General features: G+C 40.2%; 1 long non-coding RNA gene across 1 annotated transcript; it reads right to left on the bottom strand.

The window, feature by feature from the left end:
- Window positions 1–1,866: 1,866 nt before the first annotated feature.
- On the bottom strand, window positions 1,867–22,393 carry LOC138743985 (uncharacterized). The gene is made up of 3 exons (XR_011345164.1): window positions 22,303–22,393; window positions 3,797–3,847; window positions 1,867–1,933 (listed from the first exon to the last, which is right to left on the bottom strand). It is a non-coding gene; the product is annotated as an uncharacterized lncRNA (long non-coding RNA).
- Between the last annotated feature and the right edge of the window lie 738 nt (window positions 22,394–23,131).

Below are 23,131 nucleotides of genomic sequence, written 5' to 3'. Positions count from 1 at the left end.
CCATCCTCTACACGAAACATCTCCACATTCTTTCACAGAGGCTCTTAAGCTTTGGGACACCTCACTGCAGTACACTTTTTGTAGCTTTAAAACATTTTGGGGACAGAAGCAACTGAAGTAATTAACATTAACTTGTCTCCTCCATCTATGCATTTTTTGACGAAGCACATTTTGTTGGTGTCCTTAACTTCAAGCACAAAAATAAAATTGTTAACTGAATTGTATAGAAAATAAAAATGGGATTAAATAAACCCTGCTGATCACAGGCTGGTTTGTTCCAACAACAAAGGAACTTTCAAGGTGACAAAAGCCAGTTCAACAAATCTGACCTCGATATTTAGTATGGTTATTTATTTGCTCCAAGTAGCTTCAGTTGATCATACAAAGCATCTGCACAATGGTGCCATAATCAATTACACTGTCTTTTGGATCAAATATGAGCAAGCAAATTGAATCCTATTTATTTTGTGTATGGGGGAACTGCACAGTCAGAAATGTAGATCAAAGTCGTAAAGTACTTAAGCTGACAAAGAAGATAATGTAGCAATGCTTGATGAAACAGCTGTGTGGCTGAATAAGGAAAAGAAGTTAAAAACACTGAGGGCAGAACTATTGTCTCCATGTCACTTGGCCTCCTTCCAACATTCTGGTTTTACTCACCTCTTTCTCAATCTGGCTCAGTCCTCATGACTCGGCTTGAACATGGTCTTTCAAAGGAATGGAGTCGGTCAGATCATGTTTGCTGTTGCCTGTGATTCCCCAACTGACCCTCCAGCATTCAGACACTGAAGCTGAATTCAGCTTGGCACTCTGGCACAAGTACTGGGAACTGCTGAAGTTCAGCCGAGTCTGTCAGCTCACCCAGCCTTTGGGTAGGCACTGAATGGGGCTCTCCCTCTGTAGGTACTACATTACACAGGATCCAGCAATGTGAATTGCAGAACAAAGTTCAGAAGGTTAAAGCAGGTTGCAATGTTTTAAGAAGTTATTTTGTTTTATTGTAATTTTTTTTACTGTGTTCTACATTTTCAATAATTTACATTGTTTTGACTATTTTATTTCAATGTTGAGAGTTTTAAACATCAAATAATACATTGGGTCATTGATATCAAATAGTGACATCAAACACTGACGTCATTAAATCACCCCCAGCAACCTTTGAACATTGGTGTGTGTCAAAATCTGCAACTTGATGTATAATACATTTTTCCAATCCAGGATATTAGCTTGGAAGGACAAGAGGACAATTTAATGCTGGTGATTTTAAAAAGGAGGGAGATAGTTTCACAATGAAAGCAAGTGGTGGCCAAATTAAGGAAATGATCATCCAATTAAGTACAGGTAAATCCTGCTTTACCGACGCTTGCTTTATGAAAATTCGCTATATGAAGAAACCCGTGTTTGTTTAAATGAAGAAATTGTAATGAGTTTACGATGAGTTTTTGCTTTTACGAAAATTGCCTCCAATAGTACACAATGGGGCCTTGCTTTATGAATTTTCAGTTTACGAACGGTTTCTCGGGAAGGCTGTACCTTCATAAAGCAGGGTATACCTGTCTTAATAAGGTAAAATAAAACCAGAAGGTTTGTCCATTGGGCAAGATCGTCTTGTAAAAAGTGAGAGAATGGAGGAGAAACCTCCCATCAGGTTTCTGGTAGAAGGTGACTTGTCAGGTAGCAAGAAATGGGGAAAGAGCAGTGATGGTTAAATTAATAATGATAAAACCCTTCGTTATCAATCAGAGCTGTTAGCTAATGGGTTTTCTTTATGGATGTGGTAGACAAGGAAAGCAGACCAGCCATGTAAATACTATAAAGGCCAAGTGACTCAACCCCTTGCACCCATCTATTACCCATAAGATTTACCTTGATGAGCGCATCCCCACCAACTCCTTTAAAGTTCGTCACCATCCATGCAAGTCCACTTGATCACCTGGACCACAAAAACACTACATCAGTCTGTTGGTTATTGATTCCATTGTTTTATACCATTGTCTCAGCAAAACTAATCATCAAACTCAAGGATCCGGAACCCTGTTCCTCACTTTGAAAATGGATCCTTGATTTTCTTATCATCAGGTTTCGATTAGTGGTGCAGATTGGAAACATCACCTCTGCCTCGCTGACCAGCAACAAAGGCTGCATCCTTTGTCCCCTGCTCCATTCCATCTCTACCAATGATTGCGTAGCCAAGTTCCCATCTGATCTATAAGACCAGCACATCTAAATTCAAGAACAGATTTTTTTCCAACAGACTCTAGAAAGTTCCTGAAATACCCAGACCAGACATCTGGAGCACTATTGTGGCATCACATTTAGTTTTGCACTAACTGAAACTGTGAATATTTATTTATCTTTTTACATTTACTATCTTTTATTTTTCTTGTGATCATTTAATTTATACATATTATTTGTTAGTGTTTTTAACATACTTGTGTAGGTGCAACAAGCAAAATATTAGTGCATCAAAGCATCGCAAGTACACACACACACACACACACACCCCTCTGAGTAGAAAGTCCTGCAAAAGGTAGTGAACACAGCCCACAGGCAAAACTCTCCCCACCGTTGAGAATGTCTGCATGGAACGCTGCTGTCAGAGAGTAGCAGCAATCATCAAGGGTCCACCCTATCTGGGACACGCTATCATCAGGAAAGAGGTGTAGGCCCCACAAGGTGTAGATTCACACCACCAGGTTCAGGAACAGTTGTTTCACCTCCTCCACCATCATACTCCTCAACAATAAACTCAATCAAAAATTCATATAAAGACTTTGCACATTATTTATTACTGAATATTTTTTTTTCTTCAGTATCGTACAGTTTGTTTACATTTCTCATTTCTGTATGTGTATCTTTTCTTGTGTGCAGTTTTTTTGCATTACTGACAAGTAGAAATTCTGCCTGGCCTGCAGGAAAAAAAATCTCAGGGCTGTCTGTGATGTCATATATGTACTCTGACAATAAATCTGAACTTTGAATACAAAAATAGATCTCATCTCATCAATTGAGTTTGGAGTACTCACTACTTGATAGCATCTATCATTCAGCTGATCAGCTACTTTATCTGCAAAGGAAGATGATTTTTCAAAAGCCTCAAGAGATCGTCCCAGTCTCCATGAACATCCCTCTCCCTGATATTGGAATGATGCAAAACCAGACTATTCACAACGTTGGTATTGCCCATGATCACTAGATCATCTGCAAACCTCATATCCGTGAAACCATTACAACATGCTAAATTTCACTCACTGACACCATCCAACTTCTCCGCACACTTTACTGCCCTGGTGCTGAACCCCTCATTCAAGGTTCCATCAATCTATGGACTTTGCAAATCCAAAGCAAAGTTAATCTTCCATTCTTAATGTCCATAAAATTGAAGTCATCCAAATCCTTGCTCCCCAAAGCTAAACATGTAAAATACAAGACATTTTACAACAGCAGGTGACATCTTGGATTTTTTTCACCATGTTGAAGATGGACATTATGTTAAACTTCCTTTCTGAGCCTTTATTTTCAACTCTCCTCTCATTAACCTTTCTACTCAGAAGGAAGATTGATCTTTATGCCATCCAATATAAATGTGATGCCTGACTCTTGAAATCACCTTTATACACAACTTCTCTGCATTATAATTTGCAGAAGAAGACCAGGTAATCTATGTGGGGTCAACCTGAGGCATTTGTGTCAATCCCTAGCTTTCCTACTCAAATCTCTGTTGAAATTGTGGACATTCATGTCCACCTCAGTACATTATTTGTTAACCAGACTTTTCACCATCAAATATACATACCTCATTCTTTTCTCAAGGGACAGAGGAAACGGAGTTTCTTTTTTTTTAATGCTGATGGAATCAAGAGAAAATGGGGTTAGTGCAGGAACATTGAAGCCAAAGAACAATCGCGAATTATTAAATATCGAGATGCATAATGGGACCAAAAGCTCAATCATGCTTCCCATGTTGAAAACCCTCTTGTCGGACATTCCCACAATTCCCCATGCCAGGGGTATCAAAAAACGAGAGAGCATAGCTTTCAGGTGTGAGGTTATAAAATTAAAGGTAATTTGAAGGGTATATCTTTTTTTACTCAGAGAAAATGGTTGATATCTACATGAGTGGTAGAATGGTGTGTCCTACCATAACATTCAAGAAGTATTCAGGTAAGCATTTGAATTGCAGAGAAGGCTACAGACAGAGTAACTGGGATCAAGGATAGATGGGTCAATGGAGACATGATGAGATGGAAGTCCTGCTGTTACATGACTGTGATTTGCAGGCTGTTTTAACATCCACACATGTTGTCATCTCAATCTCCATTTTCTCACTTTATTGCTTCAAAAAATAAGCAATCAAATTAGTCAAACTTAACAAATCTGCATTGGTATATTTCTTGCTTGTTTGCATGTCTGTTAACATTTTTCTATATTTTTAAGAGTTGCCTGGAAATCAACATTAAATTGAATGTTGTATCATTACCAAGTCTGTCCTTTTACCCCTTTTGTGAACAAGGATGCAGGTGTCTGGTATCTCGTACCACCCCTGTATCCAGGAAATATTGGAATGTTCTGTCGTTTGCATCTTACCTTCACTAGCAACCTACAATTTATCTCATCTGGATAGGATTGTTTATCCACTCTGGCTACTGCCAGCCTTTATAATGTTTCCTTTCCATTTTAATCATATCCAGTATCCCAGCAACTTCCTTGCATATTATCAGTGCAGCAAGTTCCTCTTCCTCAGTAAGCATCAATGAAAGATATTTACTTGCTCATTCATTCATAATCTCCACCAATAGGTCTCTTTTCTGGTACTGATTGGTCCCATTGCTCCTCCACCTTGTTAATGTGAACATAAGAGCAGTAGAGCACCAGTCACTGAGGGCATAGTCGATCTGATCTGGACTTCATCTCCACTTTCTGCCTGGACCTGTAATCCTAGATTGCCTTAAATTGTAAAAATCTATCTCAGTGTTAAACACAAGTCATCAAGTCAAGTTTATTGTCATCTGATTGTTCAAGTATAACCCAATGAAACAGCCTTCTCCAGTCCTTGGTGCAAAACACAAAGACATAACTAGACATAACACACATACGCAGGACAAGTAGTTCATCAATATAAATATTGTTTTTACATATGAAAGTCTCTGAAGTCTCAGACTTCCATTGGCACTGTATTTCAATAGTCATATTAATTCAATTAAACTTTCAAGCTTGTAGCTTCCACAGGCCTATATCTTAGTCATCATATTTGCTTTGTTCTGACTATTCTCTCTTGAGATTAAATGGATGTCTTACTTTTTGTCTGTTGGTTTTGGCTCAAATTTACTCAGGCAAATTGTTCGAAGGAATCCTCTTCCAGACAAGTGATTTCAGATGCTGCTCGTCACTAATAGAAGAATTGCTTCCCGGAGAGATTTTTCTCCATAATTATTCTCATTCTTCTAGTTCTGAGATGCTCCTGTATTGCCATGATCTCCATACAACTCATTCCACCCCCATCATTAGTTTCAATAATGGCTCCATCTTTGTTGGTCAGGAAAACTAAACATAAAGCTGCTACTGAGTGCACTTCATTTCTTTGTCCTTAACGACTGCCTCACTCAATACTTCATACTATGAAGATAATCTCCTCTCTTGTCTTCCTCCTCCTGTTTGATCAGGGTTGGTGTCATGGGGGGGGGGAAGCATTCACAAGCTATGCCCTCCCCAATGAGTTAATGTGCCCCCCCCCACCCAGTGCGAAGCTGAAACATCGGCCCCCCGTCAAGTCGGCCACGACTGCCACGACCCACCCCTCTCAGTCTGTCACTGCTGAAGTATCAGTGCCCCCCCCTGCAGTTACCCTCATGCCCCTCAATTAGATTTGTTCTGATGCCAACTCTGTGCTTGATATGAGGTGCAACATGTGTATAATAAGTTTATCAAAAGAACCACATATATACTGGGGGGTGGGTGGTGGGTGGGGAGAATGGATACAGGATTTTTGATTTGAAATTACTCAAATCATGTTGGAGATGAGGGGGCGGAGGGTAAGAGGGAGAGTGAGAATCATGCTTCCAGAATCTCAGCATTGTGCTTTCAGACTGAAAGGAGGAGCTCTGTAATGTGACCAGCCAATTCCTATTTCGTTTCCAGAATGAAGAGAAGACCAGACTGTAAGCGGTGAGTATCGAGACCAACATGCCACAACTTGGAAGTGTGCGTGGGTTTCAGAATTGGGAATAGGAGAGATGATGGAATCAGCATCTTGTCCCTTGTGCCTGCATGTGCTGACGCCAGGGAAAAGTTATGGTGGTTCTTGAAGAGTGGATCAGTGTGTCACCCCGCCAATGCTCCCTAACGTTAAAGAAAAAAGGGAAGGTATATTTGACAGCGTCAGTAAAGTGGAGATGCAGAAATGGAAAAGGCTGTGCCATTGAGTGAAAATATTGGTGAAGAGAGAAGGTGAGGACAAGGAGTGAGACTCAGTGAAGGAGGGAAAGATGCGAGAGTAGAGGAGTCTTTCCTGTTTTCGCAAATCAGTTGAATCAGGCCTGACGATTTCACATCCCATTTCAGACGAGTTTGGAAGGGTCTTCCTCAGTCAGTCAGAATTTAGTGTCATTTTTAAAACTGTAAAACAGCCATAAAAACAAAATTGTGTTTCTCCAGGACACGGTGTTATTTAATAACATAATACTATACGTTGCTGAAGATCCAGCTGCGCTGGATGGGTCACGTCTCCAGAATGGAGGACCATCGCCTTCCCAAGATCGTGTTATATGGCGAGCTCTCCACTGGCCACCGTGACAGAGGTGCACCAAAGAAAAGGTACAAGGACTGCCTAAAGAAATCTCTTGGTGCCTGCCACATTGACCACCGCCAGTGGGCTGATAATGCCTCAAACCGTGCATCTTGGCGCCTCACAGTTTGGCGGGCAGCAACCTCCTTTGAAGAAGACCGCAGAGCCCACCTCACTGACAAAAGGCAAAGGAGGAAAAACCCAACACCCAACCCCAACCAACCAATTTTCCCTTGCAACCGCTGCAATCGTGTCTGCCTGTCCCGCATCGGACTTGTCAGCCACAAACGAGCCTGCAGCTGACGTGGACTTTTTACCCCCTCCATAAATCTTCGTCCGCGAAGCCAAGCCAAAGTGACTATACATAAGACCAAACATAGAAATGGGCAAGAGGCCACTGCGAGCAACTGCCACACAGCCATCAGGTATCACGGCTGTCATCTTATCCCAGCCTCTCAGTTACAACTTTCTCCCTTACAAATTAGCAGCATAACATTGCCTTTAACCTTAAATCAAGCTACTCAACAGAATGTACAAAATCACAATGAACAGAACATGTTTATAGACCGAGGCCAGTCCGTGAGCTCAGTAAGACAGGATAGAAATGTCCATATAATGACTCCTGCCTCAGCAGAAGCTGTTCCCCCATCCAGAGGCTGCTGCAGCCTTTCACTGCACTGCCGTCTGAGGTTTCTGACTACTACTGGGCCACAGGTGGTAGCGAGAGTCCTCCAGCCTATTTTTTCCATGGAGACTCCCCTCAATCTACAGTTCCTCGGAGCCTTGGCCCCAGCACCGGCCGCCGCTGCACCCCACACTCGTGGCTGACATGCCCACTGTGGGTGCCCAAGCCAGCACACGACCCAGTGCTCCAAATCCTCGGACTGCCTCGTCGACTCTTCCAGCCCAACACGGCGCCGCCGCCAGAGGCACAGAAGGCTTTCATAGCCGCACTCCACATTGAGGCTGCCAGCTGCTTCCTGTTCCTGCAACTAGTGATTACCCTCCCCTGGGAAGACAGGGCCTTTACCTCTTCTATCCCATGTCCCACACTTCAGCTCACAATTGATGAACAAATAAAAGCAATGGAAGTTTTTAGCCGCAGCGATTGCTGCATTCAGGAGACCTAGCAGATGTTCTTCTGAGATTCCCACTGATTATTAATTTACATTGGAATCATACTCCAAATGTGGTCTGGTCAATGTTTTTTAAAGGCTTAGCATTATATCCTTGTTCTTATATTCTAGTCCTTTTGAAATGAATGCCAACATTGCATTTGCCTTCCTTACGACCAACTCAACATGCAAGTTAACCTTTGAGGACTCCTGCACTAGGACTGCCAAGTCCTTTTGAGATATTCTGCCATCAATTTCATTAACCATTTGTTTTGTATACAAGAGACAAAATAAATTCATGCAAATATCTTAAGTACTACTTGACTTAATCTACAAGCCAATTCAATGTATGAAAACTTCTGCCAACTCTTAACCAGTTATTCACGCAACACAAATGTGGTGTATACTATGACAATTAAAAAAACAATTTATTTCTGATGAATCACAGAACTTGATGGCTTTATATTAGGTATTATATACTGCTTGAAGATACTACATTCATCTTTTCTTATGTAAAACATCACCCACAACTTTGAAGATGCCAAACATATAAAATGCTGATTAAAACAACATCCTTAGTTTCTGAGACAATTATGAGATAGTTAATGGGATATGAAACATTTTTACAGTATTTTGATGTTAACACAGAGAAAACTATTTGTATGCTTCAAGGGTTTCAAGCTTAAAAGTGATTAAATCAGTGAATAACTGCCTGCTTATCCAGCTTTAGTGGAAGTTCAGTCATGTGTGTAATAATATGCAAGGCAACCCAACCACGTATTATGTTCTTGACCTTGTCTAAAAATGGGAATTATAAAAAATTCCTGGAAAACAAGCTTTTGTAAGAAATCCCAAACATTTCTACTGAACTCTGATGGGTTTTACAAAAATGTATAGTTATTGTAAATATTTTGCATGCATAAACATGCATCAATATTTAATTGCTTACTTTCAAATAACTCAGCTAAAAGCAAAATTGCTTGCAACATTTCCCCCAGTCAATATTAACATTGGATAAATGCTCCAAGAACTTTAACTTATTATGTTTCAAAACGTCATAATTTCATTTCATTTTGATGATTCTTGTACAATTAAAGATGATTGAAGATAAAGTTTGCACAAACTTTGATAAGGAGTTTATTGTCTGAAACCTTACACAATGGACATGTGCGCCAAAATTCTTTGATGCTGCAGATGAATGGGTACTGTACATACACCATTGCAATGAAATGAATTACAGACCACTTTTATCAAATATTATACACCTCTGATAGAACCATAGAACATTACAGCACAGAAGCAGGCCCTTTGGCCCTTCTAGTCTGTGCCAGACTATTTTTCTGCCTAGTCCCGCTGACCTACATCCAGTCCATAACCTCCATACCCCCTGTCATCCATGTATCTGTCAAAATTCTTCTTAAATGTTAAAAGTGAGCCCACATTCACCACCTTAGCTGGCATCTCATTCCACACTCCCACCATTATATGTGTAAAGAAATTCCCTCTCATGTTCCCCCTAAACATTTCCTTTTCACCCTTAACCCATGTCTTCTGGTTCATATCTCACCTATCCTCAGTGGAAAAAAGCCTATCTACATTTACCCTGAGTAGACCCCATCATAATTTTAAATAGTCTATCAAATCTCCCCTCATTCTTCTACACTCCAGGGAATAAAGTCCTAACCTGTTTAACCTTTCCCCGTAACTCAGTTTCTGAAGATTGGGCAACATTCTTTAAATCTCTGCACTCTTTCAATCTTATTGATATCTCTCCTGTTGTTAGGTGACTAAATGGAACACAATACTCCAAATTTGGGCTCACCAATGTCTTATACAATTTTTCTGTAATATCCCAGCCCCTATACTCAAGAATTTGATTTATGAAGGCCAATATGCCAAAAGTTCTCTTTACAACCCTATCTACCTGTGACACCACTTTCAGGAAACTATGTATCTGTATTCCCAGATCCTTCTGTTCTGTTGCACTCCTCAGTGCTTTACCATTTACTGTGTATGTTCTTTCTTGGTTTGTCCAAATTGCAACATCTCACACTTGTCTGCATTAAATTCCAACTGCCATATTTCAACCCATTTTTTCCGCTGGTCCAGATCCTACTGAAAGCTTTGAAAACCTTCCTCGCTGTCCACAACATCTCCAATCTTTGTGTCATCTGCAAACTCACTGATCCAATTTACCATATTATCATGCACAATATTGATATAGATGACAAACAACAATGGTCCCAGCACCGATTCCTGAAACACACCACTAGTCACAGATCTCCAGTCTAAGATGTAATCATCCACCACCACTCTCTGGCTTCTCCCGTCCAGCCATTGTGAAATCCAGTTTACTATCTCACCTTGAATAACGAGTGTCTGAACCTTCCTGACTAACCTCCCATGTGGGACCTTGTCAAAGGCCTTACTAAAGTCCATGTAGACAATGTGATTACCAATGACAATAAAATAGCTCAACAGAAATTGGAATTACTTTATCTGTTATTGTTTGTGAGTTTAACAAGCTTAACAATAATTAAATTATGAAATTTAAAATCAGTCTGGCCGGAATGCTGAAATTCCAAACAAGATTATTTAAGGTACATTACAAAATGTTTAATAGCTGCTTTAACCAGCTCTAACCAAAACCTACAATAACCATATAAGTGAATTATGTTGTTAAAATTTCTATGTACAAATTCTTGAAAATATTTACCAAAATATTGTTCTGCGAAGTTATAAAATATAAAATAAAAATTGTCTTCTGTATCTACAGATATCCTGACAAGCACATGTCTTTTAAAAGGCACATTCCTGATTCACCCCTGCCTATCGGTGCCCATTAGAATTTCTTTCAGAGAGGTTTGTATGGGCTCGGATTCATGGCCTTCCCCTATGGCTGTCAATCTGTACCAATATGTTACCAGAGAGTTATGGAATCATTGGACATGAAAACTGACCATTTGGTTCAACTTACTCACACTAACAAAAATGTCCCACCCACACTAGTCCCATTCACCTGCATTGTGGCAATATCCCTCTATACCCATCTGATTTACGAATCCATCCAACCATTTCTTAAACAATCTTTGGCTTAGCTTCGCGGACGAAGATTTATGGAGGGGGTAAAAAGTCCACGTCAGCTGCAGGCTCGTTTGTGGCTGACAAGTCCGATGCGGGACAGGCAGACACGATTGCAGCGGTTGCAAGGGAAAATTTGTTGGTTGGGGTTGGGTGTTGGGTTTTTCCTCCTTTGCCTTTTGTCAGTGAGGTGGGCTCTGCGGTCTTCTTCAAAGGAGGTTGCTGCCCGCCAAACTGTGAGGCGCCAAGATGCACGGTTTGAGGCATTATCAGCCCACTGGCGGTGGTCAATGTGGCAGGCACCAAGAGATTTCTTTAGGCAGTCCTTGTACCTTTTCTTTGGTGCACCTCTGTCACGGTGGCCAGTGGAGATCTCGCCATATAACACGATCTTGGGAAGGCGATGGTCCTCCATTCTGGAGACGTGACCCATCCAGCGCAGCTGGATCTTCAGCAGCGTGGACTCGATACTGTCGACCTCTGCCATCTCGAGTAATATTTACCAAAATATTGTTCTGCGAAGTTATAAAATATAAAATAAAAATTGTCTTCTGTATCTACAGATATCCTGACAAGCACATGTCTTTTAAAAGGCACATTCCTGATTCACCCCTGCCTATCGGTGCCCATTAGAATTTCTTTCAGAGAGGTTTGTATGGGCTCGGATTCATGGCCTTCCCCTATGGCTGTCAATCTGTACCAATACGTTACCAGAGAGTTATGGAATCATTGGACATGAAAACTGACCATTTGGTTCAACTTACTCACACTAACAAAAATGTCCCACCCACACTAGTCCCATTCACCTGCATTGTGGCAATATCCCTCTATACCCATCTGATTTACGAATCCATCCAACCATTTCTTAAACAATACCATAATGCTTAACCACGTCCTCCAGCAGCTTGTTCCGTACACCCAAAATCCTTTGTGTAAAAAATCTTGAAATTAGTCTCAGAGTATGGGCTAAAGAATTTGCTAATAAGAAAGCTGATGTAAAGAACTGAATTAGTAAAATGCAAAATGATTGGAGGAGGGTAGTGTGTCAAAGGGAAGTAAACAAAATAAAAGTGGACATTACTGATAAAGCAGGGAAAGGTGGGAAATTATGAAAGCTACCTTTGTCCATGCTAAATCACCAACCAGCGTTGGCAGATTTTGACACTACAATTCAGCATTATGCAACCCTGGTTTAAGTGTTGCCCCATTCTGCTAAGTGCAACCTTATGACACAGTTGATTAGCTAACCAGTATGCTTTTCTCTTTGGGGTTCTCTCCTACAGCATCTCCAAAGCAAGTAGCCCTTGAAGGATTATGTATCATTGGTATTCTTCCTGCTGCTAATTCAACACCAGTCCAAATAAATATGATCAGAATGAAACCCTTTGCTTGCAAGAGGAATCCATATCATTAAATGACTGTAATGCAGAATTATTTCAGAAGCCCTGTTGAGCAAGGTGCAAGGCAACATCATTAGTAGTCGTGCTGGCAATGTCAACATTTCATGCTCCACATGCACCAGAAACAATCTGATGCAACATCCAAGCCTACAAGTGTAGACCCATCCATTTCACCCTATTTATGGTTTTGTCTGCCATAGAGTCCAAAACTGAGTTTAAAAAAGAAGATAACTTTATTATTAAGCAGCTTTTCCAATGTCAAGTTCTATAATAACAAAAGAAAATAAAATCATGTATGTACAATTGGTTTGTCTGTGCTAAAGACGAAGAGGCAATTTTTGATATTTTCCTTGAAAGGTTAAAAGCAAGCAAACCTGCTATGACTCAATATATTTGTCCAGAATGATTTCAATACAACAAAGAGAAATTAATCATGCTTTACAGGGTAACAGAACATGACAAAATTATTCACACCGCTGGCCTTTCTTTGCCACAGATAATATATGCAGAGTGGATTCCAGCTATTGGGACACTAACATATGTTTGCAAAAGCATACGAGCGGAATTATTTGCTTATGTTATCTCACAACACACAATTCCACACAGTTAATAACTGGGACAGGTTTCCGCATCAACCAAATACAAGTGCCAAAGGCCACTTCGTGACTCACAGGTCAGGTAATTTAATTTCCCCAGCTGCTCAAAATTCAATACCTGGATGTTTCCAAACTGGCTAAATTGTTTCTTTAAAAAAAAGAATCAATTTCTTGGAGCTGTTTTGCCTTTATTACAGGGTAAAGTTGATAATTAATCAGAGGAATACATTCTCTTAAAGCTGCTGAATGTTAATTTCAAACAATTTTCCATTCAATTTAGCCATTTCCACTTCGGCAAAGTTTCAAATTTAATTGGAGTGTGTGGTACAAGGACTGCTTAAAGAAATCTCTTGGTGCCTGCCCCATTGACCACCTCGCCTCCAACTGTGCATCTTGGCGCCTCACAGCTCGGCGGGCAGCAACCTCCTTTGAAGAAGACCGCAGAGCCCACCTCACTGACAAAAGACAAAGGAGGAAAAACCCTACACCCAACCCCAACCCACCAATTTTCCCTTGCAGCCGCTGCAACCGTGCCTGCCTGTCCCGCATCGGACTTGTCAGCCACCAACGAGCCTGCAGCAGATGTGGACATTACCCCTCCATAAATCTTCGTCCGCGAAGCCAAGCCAAAGAAAATGGAGTGTGTGGGAAAGTAACATTTATGTCTTTGATCGAACGAGATTAAGTGGCAATGGATTAATAATGAAATTAATGCAGAAAAGAGTCAAAATAGACTGAGGTAGAGCAAAATGAAAACTCAAATATTGAGAAAAAGACCTGTTTTGTTTGGCAGCTTCGCCAAACTGAAAGTAAAGGCAGTTGTTCCAGGTGAGGTGACCAATGGAATTTTCCATCGCGGTTCAGCTTTCATTCATCCAGAATAGATGCATTTTATTACTTAATTCCATTCCCCCACACCATCAATTATAATTTATTTCCTATTTATTTATTTCAGCTATATTGCCAGAGTTCATTTGGGCCAGGTGTGAGAGTTAAGGGTGCAAATTCAGTATCATCAGGGCGCTTGCTCCAACCAAACTCCAATATGGGAATTCACCGCACATGCGGCAACCGAAGACTCGCGCATGTGTACAGGAATCAATATGGTTGTGCTCAGACTATGAACCCTGGAACTCCAAATAACAAGGAAAGTACACACATTTTGCCTCTTTCGTGCCCTGCATCCCTGTTATACTTTGTCAAATACAACATAAACCATGTAAATTTTAAATATATATATATTTTTTAAAATTAGGTCCTAGTGCAGATGGACGCAAGTCAAATAGGTCATAAGTCGGGGAGTACCTGAACATACATGACATCACATAAAACAGGGATTCTTTTTTCTTGTGGGTGCAGCAAAATTACTACTAATTAGTAGTGCAAAAAAAACTATACACAGCGTGGCTGGTGTATGTAATGCAGCTCGATTTATCTGAGTCATCTCAGCTACCTGGATGGATAACAGTCATGAAAGTTATCAATGTGGTTCTTTATTTTAATTGATACTCATGTTTAATTGATTGATTAGTTAAATGTAATTTTTAAATAAAATCATGTCACATTTTTATTATTAAAATCTATTTAATATTTTTAAGAGGAGACATTTAGAGCCAATACGCGTCTTGACAGTCAAGTCAAGTTTCTTGTCATCTGATTGTACAAGTACAACCCAATGAAACAGCGTCCTCTGGTCTTCGCTTCAAAACATGCAGACACACAACCAGATATAACACACATTCGTTCAAACCATATATATGCAGGACAAGTAATCATACATACAAATAAATAGTTTCATGAATAGAAGAGTCTTGGGTTGTTAGTATGAGCAGTTCCCTTGGTCATTCAGCATTCCCACTGCCCGTGGGAAGAAGCTGATCCTCAACCTGGTGGTGCTGGCTCTGATACTCCTGTATCTCTTTCCTGTCAGAAGTAGCTGAAAGATGCTGGGTTTAGGGTGGAAGGGGTCCTCGATGATTTTTGCTTGCCCTCTTCAGACATCGATGAGGAGACTCCATTGATCCTCTCTGCACACTTATGATCTTGTTGATTGACCTTCAATCCATTAGTCGGCAGCAGCTATACCACACGGTGATGCAGCCAGACAAGATACTCTTAATAGACTTCCTGTAGAAGGTTGATGGCACGACATCAGAAGGCCTTCAGAATGGTTGGGGGCTTCATCGTCTGCCATCCAAGGTCTAGTTGTTACTCTTGTATGACTGTTTTTTAGATCTGTGATCCAGGGGATGTTAAAAGGATAGAGATCACATCAGATGCAAACTTTAGCACAGTCCTATTCATTGTTCCATCAAGGCTCTTTGCAGGCTCATGGGTGCTTTACAAGGAACAGATGCAGAGAACATGGGTTCAAAATATTACAGGCAATTCAAGAGTTGGTTCAGACAGAGTAATAGTTAATTGACCAAGAGTTGACTCAGCCCCGGTGCATTTGCCCAGTTATCTGCCCCCTCGTTCAAAAGCACTGCTTTCTGTTGTGAGCATGCCTGAGGGCAGCTACTCTTCAAACAGCTTCAGGCTACCTTGGAGGGAGCTGGCAATACAATGCCCATCAACGAGCAGAGAAAGAGGAATAGCACAAGGATGTATACCCAGAACATAATGGGGGGTGGGTTAATGTTAACCTCTTCTTCAACGCACATCTGTAGGATGTACTTTCCTGCTTCTTAGAAGAAACAGATGTTTTAGCTCAGCTGTGGGTTTAACCATTTAACAGATGCCAAAGGGAGAGGCTTATCCTATAAATCATCATCGTCAATCGTGGCTAACCCTCATGGTTAAGGATGATGATCTTCATTCTGTTTGTTCTATTTATGGACTCTCAGGAGGCTTCTGTCACCTGAGAGATTAAGTCCAATATTGGTTTTGAAAGTTATTCCGCATTCAGGACAGGTCGTTCCAGATGGCAGATCGGACTTTGTTGTTGCTGCCTCGCTTGCCATTTTCTTCTCTTTTCTTTTAGTTCTGCACATCTGTTGGCTTCCAAGTTGCTGTTCCTTCTCGAATGATGGTTTCCTAGAGTTTCCCGTCCTTGGTATTGGTTTCCCAATTGTTTATGATGATGTAGCATTTCTTCATGTTTGCCTGTGTGTGTATTTGTTTAGCGTTTACTTGATGTTGCACCCCAAGAAGCACATGATACTTCACAAATCAACCAACCATTTTCAATGGCATAAAGACCATGACAATTGGAGCTGATGCGATTTGTTGCAGCCTTTGTCCGCCTTCACAGCTGTTGAGTTCAGAGGAACTTCATCCGCCTGTTCCATCGTTGAGGTCTTGGTTGGATTGTTCTTTGTCATTGACTTCACCATCGACCTTGCCGCCATGGGTGACCTTACCAGGAGCATAGCTCCAGGTGGCATTACTATCTGGATCTCAGGACCACACAAGCTTCTCCACTACGACAAAAAGTCCACGGAAGAGTCCTGTAAATACAACATATTACAAAGAGGTGGTGACACAGTACAAAACCTTGCATTTGTTTTCAAGTATGAAGTATTCCTGCCACAACCCAGAAGCAGCAAAATATTTTAATTATATTAAAAAATACATAGTGTCACAATGTTATTGCTGCAATCACTTCAATTCTTTGCAAGCTGGATTTAATTTAAATTATAATATTCCAAATATAATTCATAAGTTCTTTCTCACAAAAAAACTAGATAAAAATGTTGAAATTAGATGTATAGTGAGTGAAACTAACTGCTTCTTTAATTAATCTAATTCCCACTCTGCCCCTTGAAGAAGAAAACCACTGTACTGCACAATGACTCCATAACAATAACCTGTTATTCTCCCTTGATTTTGTCGAAACCTGATAACAACGGGAGAGTCTGATTTCTCCTAAGGGAATCAGGCAGAAAGCTCAAAGGCCACTCACAATCTATTAGCATCTTAAGGCTGCCCTTTGATAGAATGCAAATATACAATGGCTAACTTCCAAGCTGCAGAAGCTAAGCAGTGTGATGTTTCTTTTATTGTAATAAAGAAACTTGGGTTGTTTTAAAATAACTATATATTATCAGCTAAAGTATCAGGACCGTGTGGAGATATCCATCTTGAATCTACCCAAGCTGCCACAAACTAGTCTCTGACTCCCTCTAGTGGTCAGGAGGATTACTAGCACTCTATCACAACATCTCATTTCCTTGAGATGTTTAATTTAACAGCATGACCCACTAATACAGTATTCATTTCAATTTAAAGTTCAACACAAGTGTAAACACAAACATCAGCAGCACAAACTTTTTAAATGAGCAATTCTTTTTCTTTTAGAGATTCAGCCTGTCAGGTGCTTGGATAACACGTGTGGATCTTCTTAACACAGGTGCTTTTGTCGGGTCTGCTGGTCCACTGGTCCACTACTGTCTGGCACTGGTGGTGTTTCCAATGTTGCTCTGCAGGCTGGATTTTCTGCATTTGTCTGTTCCTGCAGTGTCTCTTGTGTTTTCAGTATTTGACCATCCTCTGTTCTCATAGTGTAGGATCTTGAATTTACTTCCTTTTTGTCCCAAATATTGGAATCTTGGAGTCTCACTGTGACATGCTGTGCTGACTTGTCATAGATTGCAGTTTGCCTCCCTTGCAGATGCTTTTATTTTTGTTCAACTTCTTCGACATCTCTCTTCTTGTTTGGGTCTGCAGAGTTGGGAAAGTGTGGTGCAGAGTCTATTTCCCATCAGAAGCTCAGCGGGTGACTAGCCATGTTCAAGTGGTGAAGCTCTGTAACTCAATAGAGCTAGATACGGATTGGAGCCACTGTCTTGTGCTTTCTTGAGCAACTGTTTAACTATATGAACTTCTTCCTCTGCTTTGACCATGGATATAGAGGAATTGAAGTACATGTCAAAAAATCATGCTCTTCTGCAATGTTCTGGAACTCTCTACAGCTGCAGCATAGTCCATTGTCACGGGAGGGAATTTGAGGAATTCCATGTCTTGCAAAGATCGATTTCATATATTTGATCATAAAAGCAGCAGACATATTAGGAAGCAGTGCAATCTCTGGATAGTTCGAGAGACAGTCACTAACCAGTAGGTAATATTTTCCATCCATGTGGAACAGATCAGTCCCAACTTTCCACCATGGTTCTACTGGTTTGTCAGTTCTACTGGTTTGCATGCTTTGCGTGATGTTTCAAACAGGTCTCACCACTGGAAACCATCCTGTCAATGTCAGCATTTATCTCTGGCCAATAAACAGCAGTTCTGACCCTCCTCTTGCATTTTTCCATTCCAAGGTGCCCCTCATGCACCCTTTTCCGCATCCCTTGTCACAGTGATTGACGAATAACAATTCAGCTCTGACTGAGTAGAAACCCATTGATAACACTCGGCTCAGCTTTGATGTTGTAGTATAGCTGACATTCACATCTAGGCCATCCTTCATTCAGATTCTCGATGACCTTTTGTAGAACTGTGTCCTTTCCTATTTCAGCTGTGATCTGCTTGGATTTCATGTCAGATACAGGAAGAGATTCAGTGATCAGGTTCACGTGGAGATTCACACCTATCTCTTTGCAACTCACATTGTCTTGACATCTTTTCCCTGGATAATGCATCAGTTAACACAATAAGCTTTCCTGGTGTGAACACCAATTCAATGATTTTCCCCTTTGCAGTTATTATAGACTTTTCCATAGGTGGGGCATTGTTTTGATACATGTTAAGTTCACATTGTTTGCACTTGAATGTTTCTCCATCTTTTTGTTTTTTCCTGTATCTCATTTTTTGTTTATGTGCGTGTCGCTGGCTTTTGCACCATCACCAAACATTTTTTTTGCATGCTGCAGAGCTAAATCACTGGTTTGGCATATCTTCACAGCTCCAGATAAGGTAAGCTCTGTCTCTCACAGCAACCTCTCTATCACTTTCTTACCAATAATCCTGAGCACAATTTGATCATAGATCATTGAATCTTGCTGTAATCCAAAATTGCATGTATCAAAGTTCTCTTCCTGCAGCTGCATGCACTAGCAAAACATGTACCTCACAAACATTACATTTCTCTTTAGTAAATAGTGTTAATCAAATATCTGAATTACCTTTTTGAACTTGCCCTAGTCAGCAGCTTTGGCAAAAACAAATGTGTTGGAAACCTCTAGAGCTTGAGGTCACACTGCAGAAAGTAGCTATGTAATCTTCCATGCATTAGGTTTGTTATTGACCTCAAAGGCTTGCAGGTACAGCAAAATTCTTTGTTTAAACAGCTTCCACTCATGGTTGACATTTCTAGTCCAATTTACAGCATCAGGAATCTTTACACTCTTCAAGCTATTGACTGATTTTCACCCTGCGCACATCTGTTATCATGTGATGTTTCTTTTATTGTAATAAAGAAACTTGGGTTATTTTAAAACAACTGTACTTTATTAGCTAAAAACTTACACAGGTCCATGTGGAGGCATCCAGCTTGAATCTGCACAAGCTGCAACCAAACTAGTCTCTCTAGTGGTCAAGAGGATCACAAGAACTCTATCGCAACACAACAGCTCATCAAAATGAATCTTAAAACAGCAATTCACCAGCAATGAAATTTAAGAATCAGAGTATAACATCCTTTATAAAACAGAATTTCAAATAGGAGGAGAATGATCCAAACACAGATCATGCACCTTTGTGGGAAGGTTAAGCTCAGTGAGACGGATAGCGTTCATGTACACTTGAATCAGCAATTTGCAAAGCAAATCAGAGACATGTAAGATACATTGATGGAGTAAGATACATTTTCTTCCATATGTACAGTGTTTAATCTGTTCAATATTTCAGTGTTGACAACATGTCAGCAATCAAAATAAGTCTTGATATCAATTTTTAAACCTTTAATTTCTTTACAATTATTCAAATGATTTTTTTTCTGATTTGTCTGCAAATTGGAACAACAGCCATTCACATATTTCCATGATAAATCAGAAATAATTGAATTATTTCTTACTAATTGATCATCTACAGGTACTAATTGGCTCATAACATCCCTCATTATCAAGGAATTACTTATTAATTCTTGATAAATAGAAACAATTTCTCTAGGGATGATAAGAAACCTTGATGGAATGAAAATAACAATTAAATTCTCCAAATTGAAATGTACTTTTCACTGCAGTGAATTAACCAGCTTTGTTTTTGAAAATCAAAACACCACCTATTCTGAAAATCTGAAAAGAAAATCAGTCAGCAAACCAAGCAGCATCTGAGGAAAGAGAAAATGTATTATTTAAGTTAACAGTTTCCCTTTCCACAAACGCTGCATTTTAAATTTTAAATTTTAATTTAAATGTAGATATACAGCGTGGAAACAGCCCTTTCTGGCTCACGAGCCCAAGCCGCCCAATTAGACTCAATTGGCCTAAAACTCCTGAAGGGTGTGAGGAAATTGGAGTGACCTAGGAAAACTGGGGAGAAGGGCCAAACTCCATACAGGCTGCGCCGGATTTGAACCCAAGACATGGTGCTGTAACAGCAATACACTAAGTGCGGCTGAATGTTTTTAAACATGGATGGAGATAAGCTATGTTGAAGCTATTTCTCCTTCACAGCTTCTTACTGCTCATTTGATTGACTAGTATCTGATGCCAGTGAGTTCACAACTATGGCTGTGGAGAGGAGTTCTTGGGTGAAGAGATGGTGCAGGAGGGAGACTACTAGAGTATCCTGCCAATGGATCTGTTCTCAGGAAGATGAGTCTGTACAAGCCAAATAATTTGTACTTCCAAAGTTCATCTGCCAATATGCTAACTCGAACATTGACTTGCATTGTCTGGATGGGTTTAAATTGACAGCGCAATAGAATCAAACCATGGAATTTGACATAGAAAAAAGGAAATTAGTGAAGTGACTTGAGAAATGAATAGGAACTAAAGCTGGGTGACAAAAAAAAGGAAAATCACATCAAAATGAAAATGAAATTTTGGAAAATCCCAACATATTAAGCAGCAGGGAGAAAAACAAAACTGGCATATTCTGTTATCTTGACAATGGGCTCAAACCTGAATTGTTGATTACATGTCTTTGCTACATAAAGAACGCAATGTGATCTGCTGAGTTTCTCCAGCACTTTTATCCATTGAACTACAATCACAGCATCTGCAGATTTTCTTATTTAACGCAATACCTTCTGTGCAACCTGACCTGCTGGGTATTTCAACCATTTTCTGGTTTTGCATCAGTTTTCTGTGCATTCTCTTTGGTGTTCCTTTCAGAGAACTTACATTTTCTACTACTCTTTCCTGAACTAATAAAGTTACTATTTGAACACAGCAATTTCTCTGATCATTTTTAAGTCCTCTTTCAGTATTAATAATGACACCTGACCCTTCCACCTATGTATCTTCCCCTTTTCTGCCAAGGTCATCCTGAGGAGTAAGGATGACTTGCTTACATTGCAGTTCTGTGGGTTTCAAGATCACCACTAAATTGAATGTGAAATCAGGTCATAAGGAGACTGCAGATGCTGGGATCTGAAGCAAAAATAAAAACAACAGCTGTATGAACTCAGTGGTCAAGTAACATCTGTGAAGGTCAAAAAATGGTGGACATTTTGAGACCAACCCTGTTACAGGGTCTCAACCCAAAACATGTCACAGGGCTTCTTCCTCTCTTTTTTTTTACATGGCTCTGATTTGCTTGCAAATTGCTGATTCAAGTGTACCTGAACACTATCCGGCTCACTGAGCTTAACCTTCCCACGGTTAGGTGCATTCATGTTGATTCTCCACACAAACCTGATTCCACCCAAGTATGTCCCACATATTCCAGTACAAGGACCAGCCGTCTTCCTTCCATCATGGACTAGAAACATATAGGCCTTTTTGTAAAAGCTTCACAAATTCTTCTCGATCTTTGGCTTTTACTCTATTACATTCCTGATCTATAATTTTGATAAATTAAGGTTTCTTATTAAGCACATGTAGTGTTGTTAAGTCACACAGTGCAGAACAAGCCTTTCTACCCATCTCATCCACTTTGGCTCTCTGGACTAGTCCTAATTGCTTGCATTTGGTCCATGTTTTTCTGTACTCTTCCTGTTTATACATCTATCCATATGTATTTTGAAGATTATAATTGTCCCTGCTTCCATTGGTGCCAGTGACTTAACGCTTCTAAGTGAAAAAGTTTCTTCTCAGATCCCTCTTAAGTTACCTTTCACCTTAAAGCAGGGGTGGCCAAACCACGAGCCACTTGTGGCTCTTTGACATATAACGTGTGACTCATGCCAATAATATACATGCCATTGCATAGAACAATCTGCAAAACTTTTACCTTAAAATCAGGGTTGTCCTATACAAAGGGTCTAAAATTCTTACCTTGACTACAAAGTTGCAACGCTGTCGCCATCTTCCCACTGGCTCTGACGCAATCTCATGCATCCCTGGTGGTTATTTGTGAAGTCTCATCACACCTCTGTGGGGCCCAAATAAAATTTAAAACTTTAACTGACAATTTGTTATTAAAATAGTGATTTGCTTTTACTCGTACCTACTGGTCAGTGGTTAGTGCCACATTATTGTGGGGGTGGGGGTGGGTTGGGGAAATCATCTTATTCAAAGGGTATCACTCAAAACCAACATTTTAGGTGTAAGTTCGGGGTCATCCTATAGAGAGTCATCTAGCAACTGCATATATGGTATGTTGGCTGAAACAGGAATCGTATAAGTGTGTGCTCATAAGATAGTTATAGTTGACGTGGCTTGTGATCATGTGATTGTTGCGGTTCTCAAATGTCTGAAGTTTATCATATGTGGCTCTCATGTTAAGCACGTTTGGTCACCCCTGCCTTAAAGCCATGGTCTTCAGATCCAGAACTGGGATAAAAATTGAGCATGTAATTTATCCATACCAGTTATGATTTTATATACCTCGATGAGGTCAACCCTCAGCATCTTAAATTCACAGGAATAAAGATCCAGCGATCTAACCTCTCCCAATAAATCAAATTTTCCAGTCCTCGCAACATCCTGGTGAATTTCATTTGCCTCCCTTCCAACATCTTGACATCATTCCTACAGCTGGGTGAACAGAAATGAACACATCAACACTCTGTGTCAGGTCTCACCAACTGTTGAACAAGTGTATCATGATGTCCCAGCTTTTATACTCAATTCCCTGCCCAAAATATGCCAAATGAGTTCTCCA

The sequence above is a fragment of the Narcine bancroftii genome, chromosome 10 (assembly GCF_036971445.1).
Source record: "Narcine bancroftii isolate sNarBan1 chromosome 10, sNarBan1.hap1, whole genome shotgun sequence".
Classification (NCBI taxonomy): Eukaryota; Metazoa; Chordata; class Chondrichthyes; order Torpediniformes; family Narcinidae; genus Narcine; species Narcine bancroftii.
This window is presented reverse-complemented; position numbering and strand designations above follow the sequence as displayed.